The following is a 13,826-nucleotide window of genomic DNA, read 5'->3' as shown; positions in this document are numbered from 1 at the left end:
CATTTAACACCAAAATCAAGAGGGAAAAAAAGAAGAAGAAGAAAAAAGAAATTGTATTGTGCTTCCTTATATATATATATATATATATATATATATATATATATATATATGGTATTTTATAGAATTTTTATCAATTGCCAGCCATTAAAAATTAGTGTATTATAATTAATAAGAATATATAGTATAGTATAGTATAATATAAGCTTACATAAATACACCCACCATTGAAAAGTTTGGGGTTGGTAAGATTGTTTTTTTTTTTTTTTTATGTTTTTGAAAGAAGAATGCATTTATTATTTTAAATATACAGTAAAAACATTAATATTGTGAAATATTATTTCAATTTGAAATAACTAATTTTCTATTTGGAAAATATTTTAAAATGTAATTTATTTTTATTTATTTAATTAATTTTCAGCATCATTACTCCAGTCTTCAGTGTCACATGATCCTTCAGAAATCATTCTAATATGATGATTTACTGCTCAAGAAACATTTCATTAACACTTTACTTAAAGGATTAGTTCACTTCAGAATTCAAATGTCCTGATAATTTACTCACCCCCATGTCATCCAAGATGTTTAGGTTTTTGAGGGAAAACATTCCAGGATTTTTCTCCATTGTCTCTGAGGCATGGTTCAAACACGCTACTAAATGTGACTAAAGCCGGGCGCACATTTAACGACTAGCTAAAACATTCTAAGACTGAGCTCAACACAGTGATTGTTTCCTTCGACTGAAGCAGATTTAAATACTTACACACGGAATTTAAACGCCGACTGTAATCGCTGACTGAACGCAACTGGCTCTGACTGGACGCGTTTGAGCACGATCAGTCATAAGCATCAATTTACATTCATAATCGGCCTTACAATTGTTAAGTGTGTGCGTGGCTTTAATCGCGGTAAATCAAGAAAACAAGAGATGCAAACTGACTAACCGTGTTGAGCTACAGTATATAACAATGATTAGTTTTCTATCGATAAAGGTATCCAAACAGTTGCTCACCTGTCTAAAAAAACAATATATTAAAGCGTCTTTGGTGTTTTCATAGTTTCTATGGAAGTAAAATCGGAAATCGAGTACACAATTCACCTAAATATATAACATTTTTCTAGTGGTTTTTGGATATTTTAATCCAAAAATCTTACATATTGTGCCTTTAAAACAGTATAATAGTAACTTTATTGCATTAAAGGGTTAGTTCACCCAACAATGAAAATTCTGACATTAATTACCAAAATCCCTTTAAGACAAGTCATTTCACTCGGCGGCCATCTTTGAAAGACCTCTTGGGCATGCAAGTGCAACACCTATCCCTTTGAATGGGGAAACATCAAATTCTCCAAAGCTGTTTGCAAAGCTTTTGATTAAATTTCATATTTGAAATCACCAGTGAAATCTGACAACAACTGCCTCATAAATTTTGTTTCTAAATGCTCGAATCATGACAAAAAAAATGGTATTTTCCAGCCTGGATCAAGCTAATGCGCATGCATAATCCTGTCATTTCGGAGGCGTGTGTCTGATTGTTTCTATAGGAACCGGAGCTTCTAACGCCCACTGCAGTGACGCGATGACTTTACCAATCGGCGATTGGCTCTTATTTAGAAGGCGCGACTTATTCCGCCATATTGCGCATTGCACTTTCTCCCATTCATAATAATACGAGTGACGCATCTTGTGTTATTCTATAGTCTTTGTTAATTACTCACCTTCATGTCGTTCCACACCCGTAACACCTTCGTTCATGTTCAGAACACAAATTAAGATATTTTTGATGAAATCCGATGGCTCAGTGAGGCCTCCATTGACCGCAAGATAATTAACACTTTAGTAGCTTTCTGGGCATTGAAAGACATATTTAAAACAGTTCATGTGAGTACAGTGGTTCAACCTTAATGTTATGAAGCGACGAGAATACTTTTTGTGCACCAAAAAACAAAACGACTTTTCAACAGTATCTAGTGATGGACGATTTCAAAACACTGCTTCATGAAGCTTTGAAGCTTTACGAATCTTTTGTTTCGAATCAGTGGTTCGGATCTCGTATCAAACTGCCAAAGTCACGTGAACTACTGAAATTCCGAAACACTTATGACATAACGAAGCCTCGTTTAGTGAAATCACGTGACTTTGGCGCTCTGAACCACTGATTCGAAACAAAAGATTCGTAAAGCTACGAAGCTTCATAAAGCAGTGTTTTGAAATAGTCCATCACTAGATATTGTTGAAAAGTTATTTAATTTTTTTTGGTGCACAAAAAGTATTCTCGTCACTTCATAACATTAAGGTTGAACCACTGTAGTCAGTGTTTTAAGTGTTTTTAGTGCTTTCTGGGCATCTGTAAGTGTTCATTATCTTTTTGTCAATGCAGGCCTCACTGAGCCATTGGATTTTATCAAAAATATCTTAATTTGTGTTCTGAAGATGAACAAAGGTCTTACGGGTGTGGAACAACATGAGGGTGAGTAATTAATGACAGAAACTTCATTTTTGGGTGATCTAACCCTTTAATTATGCCTTGTAATTCACCTTATAATGCATTGTATGGCCTCATGAATAACCACAGTTATAATACATTGAACAAACCTTTAGAAAGTATATTGCATTAAAACATGACAAACAAACTATTTTTTTTTTAGGATTCTTTGACTAAAAAGTTCTTTTGTCTTTACTCCCTATCCTTGCAGAATAAAAGTATAAAAAAAAATCTTACTGATATCAGACTTTTGAATGGGAGTGTTTACTTAATATAATCAATAAAATAACAACAATATAATGTGAACATGTTCATGACTGTTATCGTGATGTTCATGTCACAATTATACAACAGAACATGGACAATCTTTGAGGAGAAAACCTTATTCATCACAGAAACTGTGATATTTTCCTGGCTAATGGTGACAAAAGACTCGGATGTGACATTTCTAGTAGGGATTGATCGAGGTTTCTGTTTCCCAGCGGATGTCTCTGAAAATGTCGAAGTTTGAACTTGCAAAAGCATTTTGCGGTTGACAAAAACGTATTTGTAGCAACTTTATATTGACTGTTTGAACACTGACTCAGCCGAACTGCATCGGCCCCTGATGTTGTTACAGAGCGTATAGGGAGATGAAGCTTTCCGGAAAACCAACGCAATTTAAACGCCAGTCATACATCTTCATTTCACGTGTAAATCATCATCATTAACTGGCGAGGCTGTGCTTGTCTTCTTTCCTCGGGAGGACTAGGGGATGATGATGGACGAGTGGCATCAACATGTGATTGAGGCGATACGGCCCTAAAAGGGTAGGCACTCTTACAGACCGTTCACAAACATCCTCCATCAATGTTAGCTTCAGTTTGAAGGAATAGTTCACCTCAGGTCATTCCAAACCCACGTGACTTGCTTTCATTGATATATTTGGTTCGTTCATAAGTTAGTTTTACTTTAAATAAAATGGCATCTAATTTACACCAATCTGGCATAACATTATGAGCACTGACAGGTGAAGTGAATAACACTGATTATCTCTTCATCACAACACCTGTTTAGTGGGTGTGATATATTATTCAGCAAGTGAACATTTTGTCCTCAAAGTTGATGTGTTAGAAGCAGGAAAAATGAGCAAGTGTAAGGATTTGAGTGAGTTTGACAAGGGCCAAATTGTGATGGCTAGACGACTGGGTCAGAGCATCTCCAAAACTGCAGCTCTTGTGGGGTGTTCCCGGTCTGCAGTGGTCAGAATCTATCAAAAGTGGTCCAAGGAAGGAACAGTGGTGAACCGGCGACAGGGTCATGGGCGGCCAAGGCTCACTGATGCACGTGGGGTCCAATCCAACAGATGAGCTACTGTAGCTCAAATTGCTCAAGAAGTTAAAGCTGGATCTGATAGAAAGGTGTCAGAATACACAGTGCATCACAGTTTGTTGCATATAGAGCTGCACAGCCGCAGACCAGTTAGGGTGCCCATGCTGACCCCTGTCCAGTGGGCATGTGAGCATCAGAACCGGACCACGGAGCAATGGAAGAAGGTTGCCTGGTCTGATGAATCACGTTTTCTTTTACATCACGTGGATGGCCAGGTGCGTGTGCGTCGCTTACCTGGGGAACACATGGCACCAGGATGCACTATGGGAAGAAGGCAAGTCGGCGGAGGCAGTGTGATGCTTTGGACAATGTTCTGCTAGGGAAACCTTGGGTCCTGCCATACATGTGGATGTTACTTTGACACGTACCACCTACCTAAGCATTGTTGCAGACCATGTACATCCTTTCATGGAAACGGTATTCCCTGGTGACTGTGGCCTCTTTCAGCAGGATAATGTGCCCTGCCACAAAGCAAAAATGGTTCAGGAATGGTTTGAGGAGCACAACAACGAGTTTGAGATGTTGACGTGGCGTCCAAATTCCCCAGATCTCAATCCAATCGAGCATCTGTGGGATGTGCTGAACAAACAAGTCCGATCCATGGAGGCTCCACCTTGCAACTTACAGGACTTAAAGGATCTGCTGCTAACATCTTGGTGCCAGATACCACAGCACACCTTCAGGGGTCTAGTGGAGTCCATGCCTCGACGGGTCAGGGCTGTTTTGGCAGAAAAAGGGGGACCAACACAATATTAGGAAGGTGGTCATGTTATGCCTGATCGGTGTATATGAATTATAGTATGTTTTAATTGATTTAATTATCAATATGATGCATATTGTTACCATTGAGAAAAAACCTTCATTAACAAATTTTTTCATCAGTAAATTAGATAACAAGATTAACACAACATTGACCAAGAATCTTGCCACATTAAAGTTGTCATGAAACAGAAGTTGCGCTCATCTTTTCTTCCCTAATGTGAAGTATATCCCAGTGAAACGACTTCTGGAACAAGAACAAATGTAGGGTGGGGCTTAATTTTATCTGTGGGGAATTGATTGGATGGTTGAGGTTTGCTATTAGTGGATCTCATGTGATTGACAGGTTGCCCCGTCCTCATCAAGAGATGAGGGAGGGGAAGATATTTTGATTCAAGATTATGAGGCACATGAATTAAAAATACTGCATTATTCCATAAAAAAATAATTGTTAATTTTGATTTCATGATCACCTTTTTTTTTTTTTAAACAATGCAGAGATTTTCAGTGAATAACACCTTAAATCTGTCTATTTGCCATGCAAAGTTGTTAGTTTCTTTAGGTTTGGAATATGACTTGAGTACTTTTTTAGGATACTTTACTGGTGCTTTTTTGTCATATTGGAGCTTGACAGTTGAAGTCCCCATTCACTTTCATAAAGTCAAAAAGAGAAGCCTACATTCTTCAGTCATTTTGTTTGGATGACATATGGGTAGATAAATACTGACAACTATTCAATTAAACCTTTAAATGGCACAGCTATATTATACGACTATTAGACTTGCCAGGAAATGCTTAATATGCTCTGGAGGACACATTACACATGCAGTCAGGCGTTAGCACAAGCCTTTCATTCATCTCAGTGTATCTTGCTGAGGCACATCTGCCATTTTTTTTTTTTTGGCGGTCCCGCCCCTTGGCCGCGGTTCTAAACCCCTCGGCTGCGGTTCTAAACCCCTCGAGCTGCGGTGCAGAGGCGGTCTTCGCTCCCTGCACTCTTCAGGGCACCGCTGCGTCCTGCGGAGTCTGCTGAGGGGTGATAATGAGAGATTGTGTCAGAGGCGGTGGGAGAGATGGAGGATGGAGCCGCGGCTGCACTGTGATCGCTGAGTGCGGAAAGGCCAGGGCTCATTGAGCTCACCACAGGGGGACCGTTGTCTCTGCTCCGCACTAGGCTGTGTGTGCGCTGATGACCTGCTTTTACACAGTTTGTAAGAGACTTCTCTACTGAAAACAAAGCTGGAGGCTGCGAGTAAAAAAAAAAAAAAAAAAAGTGTAGAAGTGTGACAAAGTGTTTGAGAGAGACAGACGGAGAAAGAGGAGAGTGGTGTACAGGAGAGATTTGGATAAAAACATCTACGATGATAGACCTCAGTACCACACGTACATCTCCAAGATGTTTTTTAAAGAGTGCTTCATCTGGGAAAACATCTGTTGTATACAAACATCTGAACCCTTTTGAACCCCAAACAGGAAAATGACATGCTTTAAATCCAACTAGGGCTTTTCACACTGCACTTAACCCCGGGTTATCTTCATTCTAAACACTGCTTTTAACCCCCCGGGTAAAGGAATGTTTCACACTTGTAATTTAGAAGCGGGGTTAGCTCCACTTTTTACCCGGGGTTATGAATCCCTGCTCCGGAGCAGGGTTAGCTTAAAGGATTAGTTCACTTTCATATTAAAATTTCCTGATAATTTACTCACCCTGATGTCATCCAAGATGTCCATGTCCTTCTTTCTTCAGTCGAAAAGAAATTAAGGTTTTTAATGAAAACTTTCCAGGATTATTCTCCTTATAATGGACTTCAATTGACCCCAAACAGTTGAAGGTCAAAATTACAGTTTCAGTGCAGCTTCAAAAAGCTTTAAACGATACCAGACGAGGAATAAGGGTCTTATCTAGAGAATCGATTGGTCAATTTCTTAAAAAAAATAAAAATGTATGTTTTATAAACACAAATGATCGCCTCACAAGTGCTTCCGCCTTTCATATTCTTCAAAAAGCTTACGCTGTATGTCCTACACCTTCCCTATTCAACTTACGGAAAAAATTGAACTGGCGCTGCGTTCGTTCCATAATATGAATAGGGAAGGTGTAGGACATACAGCGTAAGCTTTCTGAAGAATAGGGAAGGTGGTCTGGCGGAAGCACTTCAACTGTTTGGGGTCAATTGAAGTCCACTATAAGGAGAATAATCCTGGAATGTTTTCATCAAAAACCTTAATTTCTTTTCGACTGAAGAAAGAAGGACATGGACATCTTGGATGACATGGGGGTGAGTAAATTATCAGGAAATTTTAATATAAAAAGTGAACTAATCCTTTAACCCCGCATTGCAGTGCCAAACTTGTACAGTCTGAAACGATGCGGCGTTAGAATGTTACAGCTAGACGCTTAGCAACCGACAACCAATCATGTACTTTGCCTGCTTTAAACAGTCAAAGAAACACTGCGCATTGTATATAAACAGAACATTCAGCGTTTGAGAGGAAAATTGTCAAATGCTGACAGAAAACGCAACAATTTGATTGAAGAAGAGACCGTTTCATTCTTACCTTTATAGTCCGAAATGTCCATTCAGTATAGACCTTATTTACCAGAGAAACAAGCGCGCCGCCATCTTTAGAATATTGTCTTTGAACTTCCGTTTTTGCGGTAGCTCTGTATATTTCTATGGCATCGTTGTTGAAGTATAATTAGCTGGTGAAGTGGATTTACCTGTTGTAGAGTTAATGAAAGTTATCATGAGCATTGTTATGTTTAAAGCAGATGTCTTAACAAATGTCAGTCGACCGGGAAGATTTTAAAATGAGCAGTTCTTTCATAAATACATAAGATCGCTGTGGAAATACAAGCCGGAAGTCAAAAGACAACTAGCGCAGCGCTGAAAAGGGGCGGGGCTACATAAGGTCTATAAACTCGATAGTACAGTTGGCAATACGAGAATGCGCAATGCTAGAGCTAGCCTATGTAAACAGGTCGCGTGTTGTGTTTATCCAATCAATGACACTGACACCACAAATATGCAAATAAGAATGTTAACCCAGGGTTTAGAAATGTGCAATGTGAAACGTCAGCTTAAGAATACCCAGGATTAAATGTTAACCCCGGTTAAATTATAAGCAGTGTGAGATATGAAGCAAGATAACCCAGGAAGTGTGAAAAGCCCTGATGTTGTCTTTCCTAAACCATTGAGAGTATGAGCATAGTTGTGGTATCATTTGAAAGTAGAAGTTAATAAAAATTCAGAATTTATACTAGTAAAATATTAGTTAAAAAAAAAAAAGCTGATGTTTAATGGAATGAAAATGTTTTTTGGATTACATCTTTTTATAATTAAAAAATAATAATAATAAAGATGCCTGTGAATGCTAGAAATAAACTGGGCCCAAAGCCACAAGTCTTAAGAAGTTATGTTTTAAGCTTGAGGATAATATAACAAAAAAATGAGGTTCCTGCAAGGTTTTTCTTTAACTACTGCCTTTTTCAAAATTGGCCACTTGGAGCTCCAAAGTGCGCCTTGGTAAGAAAATGATCTGAGGAAAGCTGTTAGTGTTACTTTTACATGTTCCACATATACTAAACCATTCTTTAAAAATGTAAAATAATTACAAACAGTTTTATAATGGTAAAAGATGGTGTTTTTATTTAAAAAATAAAATAAATTTGTGCACATGATTTTAGTGTTTTCATTTCTAAATTTACACAAAATCTAGCTGTATAGAAAAGTAAGAAAGGAAAAAAGAGACCTTTTACAGCAGTTTTTGTCTCCATAAGAGCAGTTTTACATACAAATGCCCAACTCACTGCAGAATTAAATGCGCACCTCAAATCTCCTGTTTATTCAATATTCATGGTGGGACTGCCATAGCCAAACCTTTGGTCATTCGTGCCAATGCCAGATGTTGGTTTCATTAGTGCCAGCAGTGCAAATCTTGGACTGTGGACAATGTGAAACATATATTGTTCTCTGATGAGTCCACCTTCACTGTCTTTCTCAACTCCGGTGTGGAGAAGCTCCAGAGAGGCTCAACACCCGACTGTTGCTGCCCAGAGTGAAGCACAGTGATGGTTAGTGATGGTTAGGGCTACTCATCTTGATGGGTGCATGCGTCACTGCAAAGGACTACCGAACCATTCTGGAGGACCATGTGCACCTAATGATTCAAATATTATATCCTGACGGTGGGGCCGTGTATCAGCAAGATAATGCACCAACACACACATCAAGACTTGTGACAGAATGGTTTAATGATCATGAATGTGGAGTTGCCTGCACAGTTACCAGATCTGAATATTTTTGAGCCAATATTTTGGAGGAGCGAGACAGAAAACATTTTCCTCCAGCAGCATCACGTAGTGACCTGGACACTGTTCTGGAAGAGGAATGGCTCAAAATCCCTCTGGCCACTGTGCAGGATTTGTATCTGTCATTCCCAAGACGAATTGATGCTGTATTGAACACAAAAGGAGGCTCTACACCATCCTAATAAATGATTGTGGTCTAAAACCAGGTGTTTTATTGTCAAACCCCTGTATATTCACTTTTTTTTTTCAACAACCACTTGTCTTTGTTTGAGCATAATACAAACAACATACAGTTGAACTTTGATTTTGTAAAATATTATATTTTATAACTTCTGTACATTTATCTTGTTAATTCATTGTACATTCCCAATCAGATCTGTCTCATTTTCTGGCATAGATTCAGATTCATCGACAATGACAACAACAAAAAATGATATGCATGAATGGTACAGGCAGCAAAGTTTTCATGATTATAAATGTATTATACAGTATAAGTGATATACAAGTAGGTAAGGTCAGGTATGGAAAAAATATTTGCAGTTTGACCAGAAATCAAAGTCAATCAGCTTGTTCCAAATTACAACCTCCCAAAACTGTGTTGGTAGAGAGTCTTTACAGGCCGGTGTGGAACTACATTGTGAAAGTGGCATTTAAAGAGACAGCCAGTCCATCGACCCACTGCTGTCCATCAACAAGACACAAACACAAACCTGGCTGTACATCATGTATACTTTCTTCCTGTTTCTAAAGGAGAGATTCTGCTTTTCAAATGTTTTTAGACCAAAGGTTAAAATTCACAGCTGAGAGAGAAAAAAATCGAACATCCAGGTACACGTGCAAGAAATGCAAAGCCTTTTCTTTATAGTAAATTAACCATCATCCTCTTCAGTTCAGTGATCTTTGCAAATGCATGAGATGGCTTCGCATTTACACTTTGTTCCTTCCTACGCAAAGCTGTTGTTTGAAGTCTTAATTAAGAGTATCTTAATTAGTCTTTGTCTTCTTTTTCTTCTTCTTTTTCTCCGTATCCTCCTGCTGATCAGCTGATGGCTTTTTCCAGGGCAGGACGCTGTAGGAAGCGTATGCAGAAATCAAGTACGTGGCCATCCCAGTGTATCCACCTATGATCAAACACAACGGCTGAATGAGCACGAACAGGCAGAAGACGTTGACCGAAGCACTGTCGGGCAGATCCACGCGGCCATCCTTGTTTGCCTGGAACACGGCGAAGAAATAGATCAGCGCCACGGCCGGGTAAAACGCTAGGTCCACCATGGTGTCTACTTTGAGAGCCGTCTCACATGTGAATGCGTCACAGCTAGCTGGGGACGCGATATAGCAACCGTACTTCCTTTCGACCTTTCATCCGGCAACTGAGGTAAAACATTACCTTCTTGCCGAGATAACATGCGCAGGCATGTTATCAAAGAGCGAAGTGCAAGTTCCTCTCCCAACATCAGGAAGCCCCAAGAGAGTGACCTTTACTCTCTAATAGAGTTTGAGAAGGAGCCAACAGCCGCCTGCAGGGCTGCTAGTATTAGAATAAATACATGAAAGGAGACAGCCGAGAGTCCCCAGCTTCCAACACATGCTTGGATTAGTCTAGTGCACTGTGCTTGGCAGAGATTAGGCCGTAGGAACGGCCTGCTTTGAAAAAGTCCTCAGCCACCTCTATTCTTTGGAAAAAAACACTGGTGGGCTGCAAAAATTGCTGTTGGTGGTGGAGATGTGATTTATTCATGAGCGTTTGCCAGAAGCCGATGGTCTTTTGAGCACCTGTGAGCTGTTAAGATTGTTGTCTTAGACTCCTATTTAAAATATGGCACCACAATAGAAGTGATGTCACACAAATTCTGGTTTAGATGCCGAGCAGGATGGGAGGTATAAGCCTGTCTGTATTTGACCCCCCAGACCTTTTCGCACCCGTATTAATCATCTTATCAAGACCTCGCAAGGGTCTTCATTTGGACCTTTCCCCTTCAATTCCCTCCGTTTAATTGCACTCAAACAGGCCTATTTCTGGCCCCGTTGACGCAATGTGGGAGAAACACAGTAATTAAAGCCCCAAATCACAGTGAATGGTGCAGTTTGGCTGACATTATGGAAAACATTCTTCTTTCCTGTCTTTGTTCTGTGTGGCAGCTTTGCCTTCCCATCTGGTGCCGGTTTTCCAGTGCAGAGATCCAGTTTTGCATCCCATCCTCACCCTGGCATCGCCATCAGATCACCTACGGTGGCTTTTTTGGCGCTGGGTGTTAATTAGTATTTGTCATGGGGTCAAAGTTGAATATGGGCACCGGTTCTTCTCATTGGTGTGGTGTTGAAGGCACCGCATGAGGCTCAATTAGACCTCAAAACTGGGAGCACATCTGCACATCTTCATGTCCACCCACATGCCCACCCCAATTGCTTTAACATTGCCTTTACAATCATGACTCACTCGGGAGGGTAAGGGGAGGCGAGGGTGGTCTCGGTGCCAGCGTGAGGCTGTTTCCGTGCCCATTGATCTCCAGAGTGGCTCCTGCCCCTCACCCCAGAGCTTAGACCATTCTACTTAAGCCGTCTAAGGAAAGGGATGAAAACAATCGCGTTTGCTTTTAATAGACTCACATCCTGAGCGAGGAAAAAGTGCGACTGCGAGGAACCGAGAGGACTTTGTGTGAATTTACTGTGTTAATTCTTTCGTTCTCTGCGCTGGCGTTTCTTGGAAATGATTATTTGGTTCTGAAAAGGTGTGCTGCAGTCGAACTCCCTGAAAGAATAACAATGTGCACTGCTTTCCCCTAATATAAAAGAAAAGGCATGTTAATTGCTTGATGTTTTTTTTTTTTTTTACAGTCCCCATTTTTACGTCAGTTATTTGCACATGATTTTTAAACAAACAATGAACACTTAGCTTTTAGGCAATAGGAAAAGTGTTTGCAAATAACGGCTGGCTTTTCTGTGGTTCAGCTGTTATTCAATGAGTCTGCCGATTGGGAAACACACTGAACTTGTTCACTTTGGCTCTTGGGAGCTGTCCACATGTGGTGGTGCTGAATTCATACAATCCTTCCCAATCTCTCTCTCTCTCTTTTTCTTATTTATTTTCAAAATTATGGATGCGTTTTTTGGAGAATTACAGATCTGTCCTCTGCAGTAGAAGATGGTGGTAAATGTTACAGAGGTACTTGGTGTTTCAGCACTTCATCAGCTTTAGCAGATCATTAGTGGAGGCCTTGCATCAGAAGGTTAATCAGCAATGGATAATAATGTAGAGGGGTTGAAGTGAGGTGTGACACAACTGCAGTCAGTTTAACCAATTAGAAATTTTCTTCAGGGATAAAATCACAATCGTATATGACCGGGTTAAAGCAGTATATCGTGTGTAAAGTAGTATTTTTGTATAAAGGACTTACATGACAATAGCCAGTTTGGAGGTACGAAAGTATAAATACATTATTGTATATAAATTAATTTTGATTTGATTAATGGTTGTTAAAGGGGTGGTTGATTATGATTTCACTTTTTTAACTTTAGTTAGTGTGTAATGTTGCGGTTTGAGCACAAACAACATCTGCAAAGTTAGGATGCTCTAAGTTTAAAGCAAAGCAAGATATTTTCTTTTAAAGAATTCTCTGTTTAAGGACTACAACAAACAGCTGGTAGGGACTACAGCAAGCTTCTTCTCGGGTTGGTGACATCACTAACCCTAGAATTTACATAAACCCCGCCCCCGAGAACACGCAACAAAGGGGGCGAGGCCATGCTATTGTAATACAGTACGTAACACAAATGCAATAGCATGTCATAAAAGCAAGATGACAACATCAAATTATAACCGTAATTAAACTAAACTATACCTGTTCTATCTCCATGCAGAATATATTCTCTGACTCTGTAGGCATCTTACAACAGTTTCCACACAAGCAATTTATAAATAAGATTATCATAACAGAATATGCTAATTAATAACTTTAAGATAGTTAACTCCACATCAGCTACATAAATTCATCAACTAACCATTCAGAAACGTTGCATTCTACATGTTTTTTATATGTCTCTCCATCATTGTCCGACTTTGGTTTGAACATAAAAGGCTGAACAGTTTCTGACATTTTCAGTGAGTCTGTGGCTGCGTCCGGAAAATGGAAATTGCTGCCTTCGGAGGACACATTCAAGGCAGAAAGGCATCAAGGCACGTCTGAATACCATGTTAGCTTCACTTCCTGTCTCCTGAGATACCTTCATCTGATCGATTTTTGAAGGCAGCATAGATGTATCCTTCGCTGCCTTTGACATCCCACAATCCTGTGCGTTCCATTCTGTGTCAGTTGAGCTAGAAAAATTAAGATGGCATCCAAAAGTTGCGTTTGCTGTTCAGTTTGTGTGTAAATGTATGTTTACACACAAACATTTTCCACTTTTGATGTCATTTCTAGCAAGAAATTACTACTGTAGTAAATAAATATTTGTTTAGTTCTCACCAAAGCTCGCGCTATTTTGCTGTAGATCTTTAAACCGTTACGCTGCCTCAGAAGTCTGTTTGAAATCAGTTTCGTGAGGTGCCTTCATGCACAAACACTGCCTTACAAGACATTGGCTGTGTCCGAAAACCTAGGTAGCTGACTTGCTGCCTTATCAAACAATGACTTGTAAGGCAGTGTTTGTGCATGAAGGCACCTCATGAAACGGATTTCGGGCAGACTTCTGAGGCAGCATAGGAGTTTAATGATCTACAGCAATATAGCGTGAGCTTTGGTGAGAACTAAACAAATATTTAATTACTACAGTAGTAATTTCTCGCTAGAAATGACATCAAAAGTGGAAAGTGTTGGTCAAAAATGTACATTTACACACAAACCAGCAAACGCAACTTTCGGACGCCATCTTTATTTTTCTAGCTCAACTGTCACAGAATG

This window comes from Ctenopharyngodon idella, chromosome 11 (genome assembly GCF_019924925.1).
Source record: "Ctenopharyngodon idella isolate HZGC_01 chromosome 11, HZGC01, whole genome shotgun sequence".
Lineage (NCBI taxonomy): Eukaryota > Metazoa > Chordata > Actinopteri > Cypriniformes > Xenocyprididae > Ctenopharyngodon > Ctenopharyngodon idella.
Note: the sequence above shows the minus strand (reverse complement) of the source record.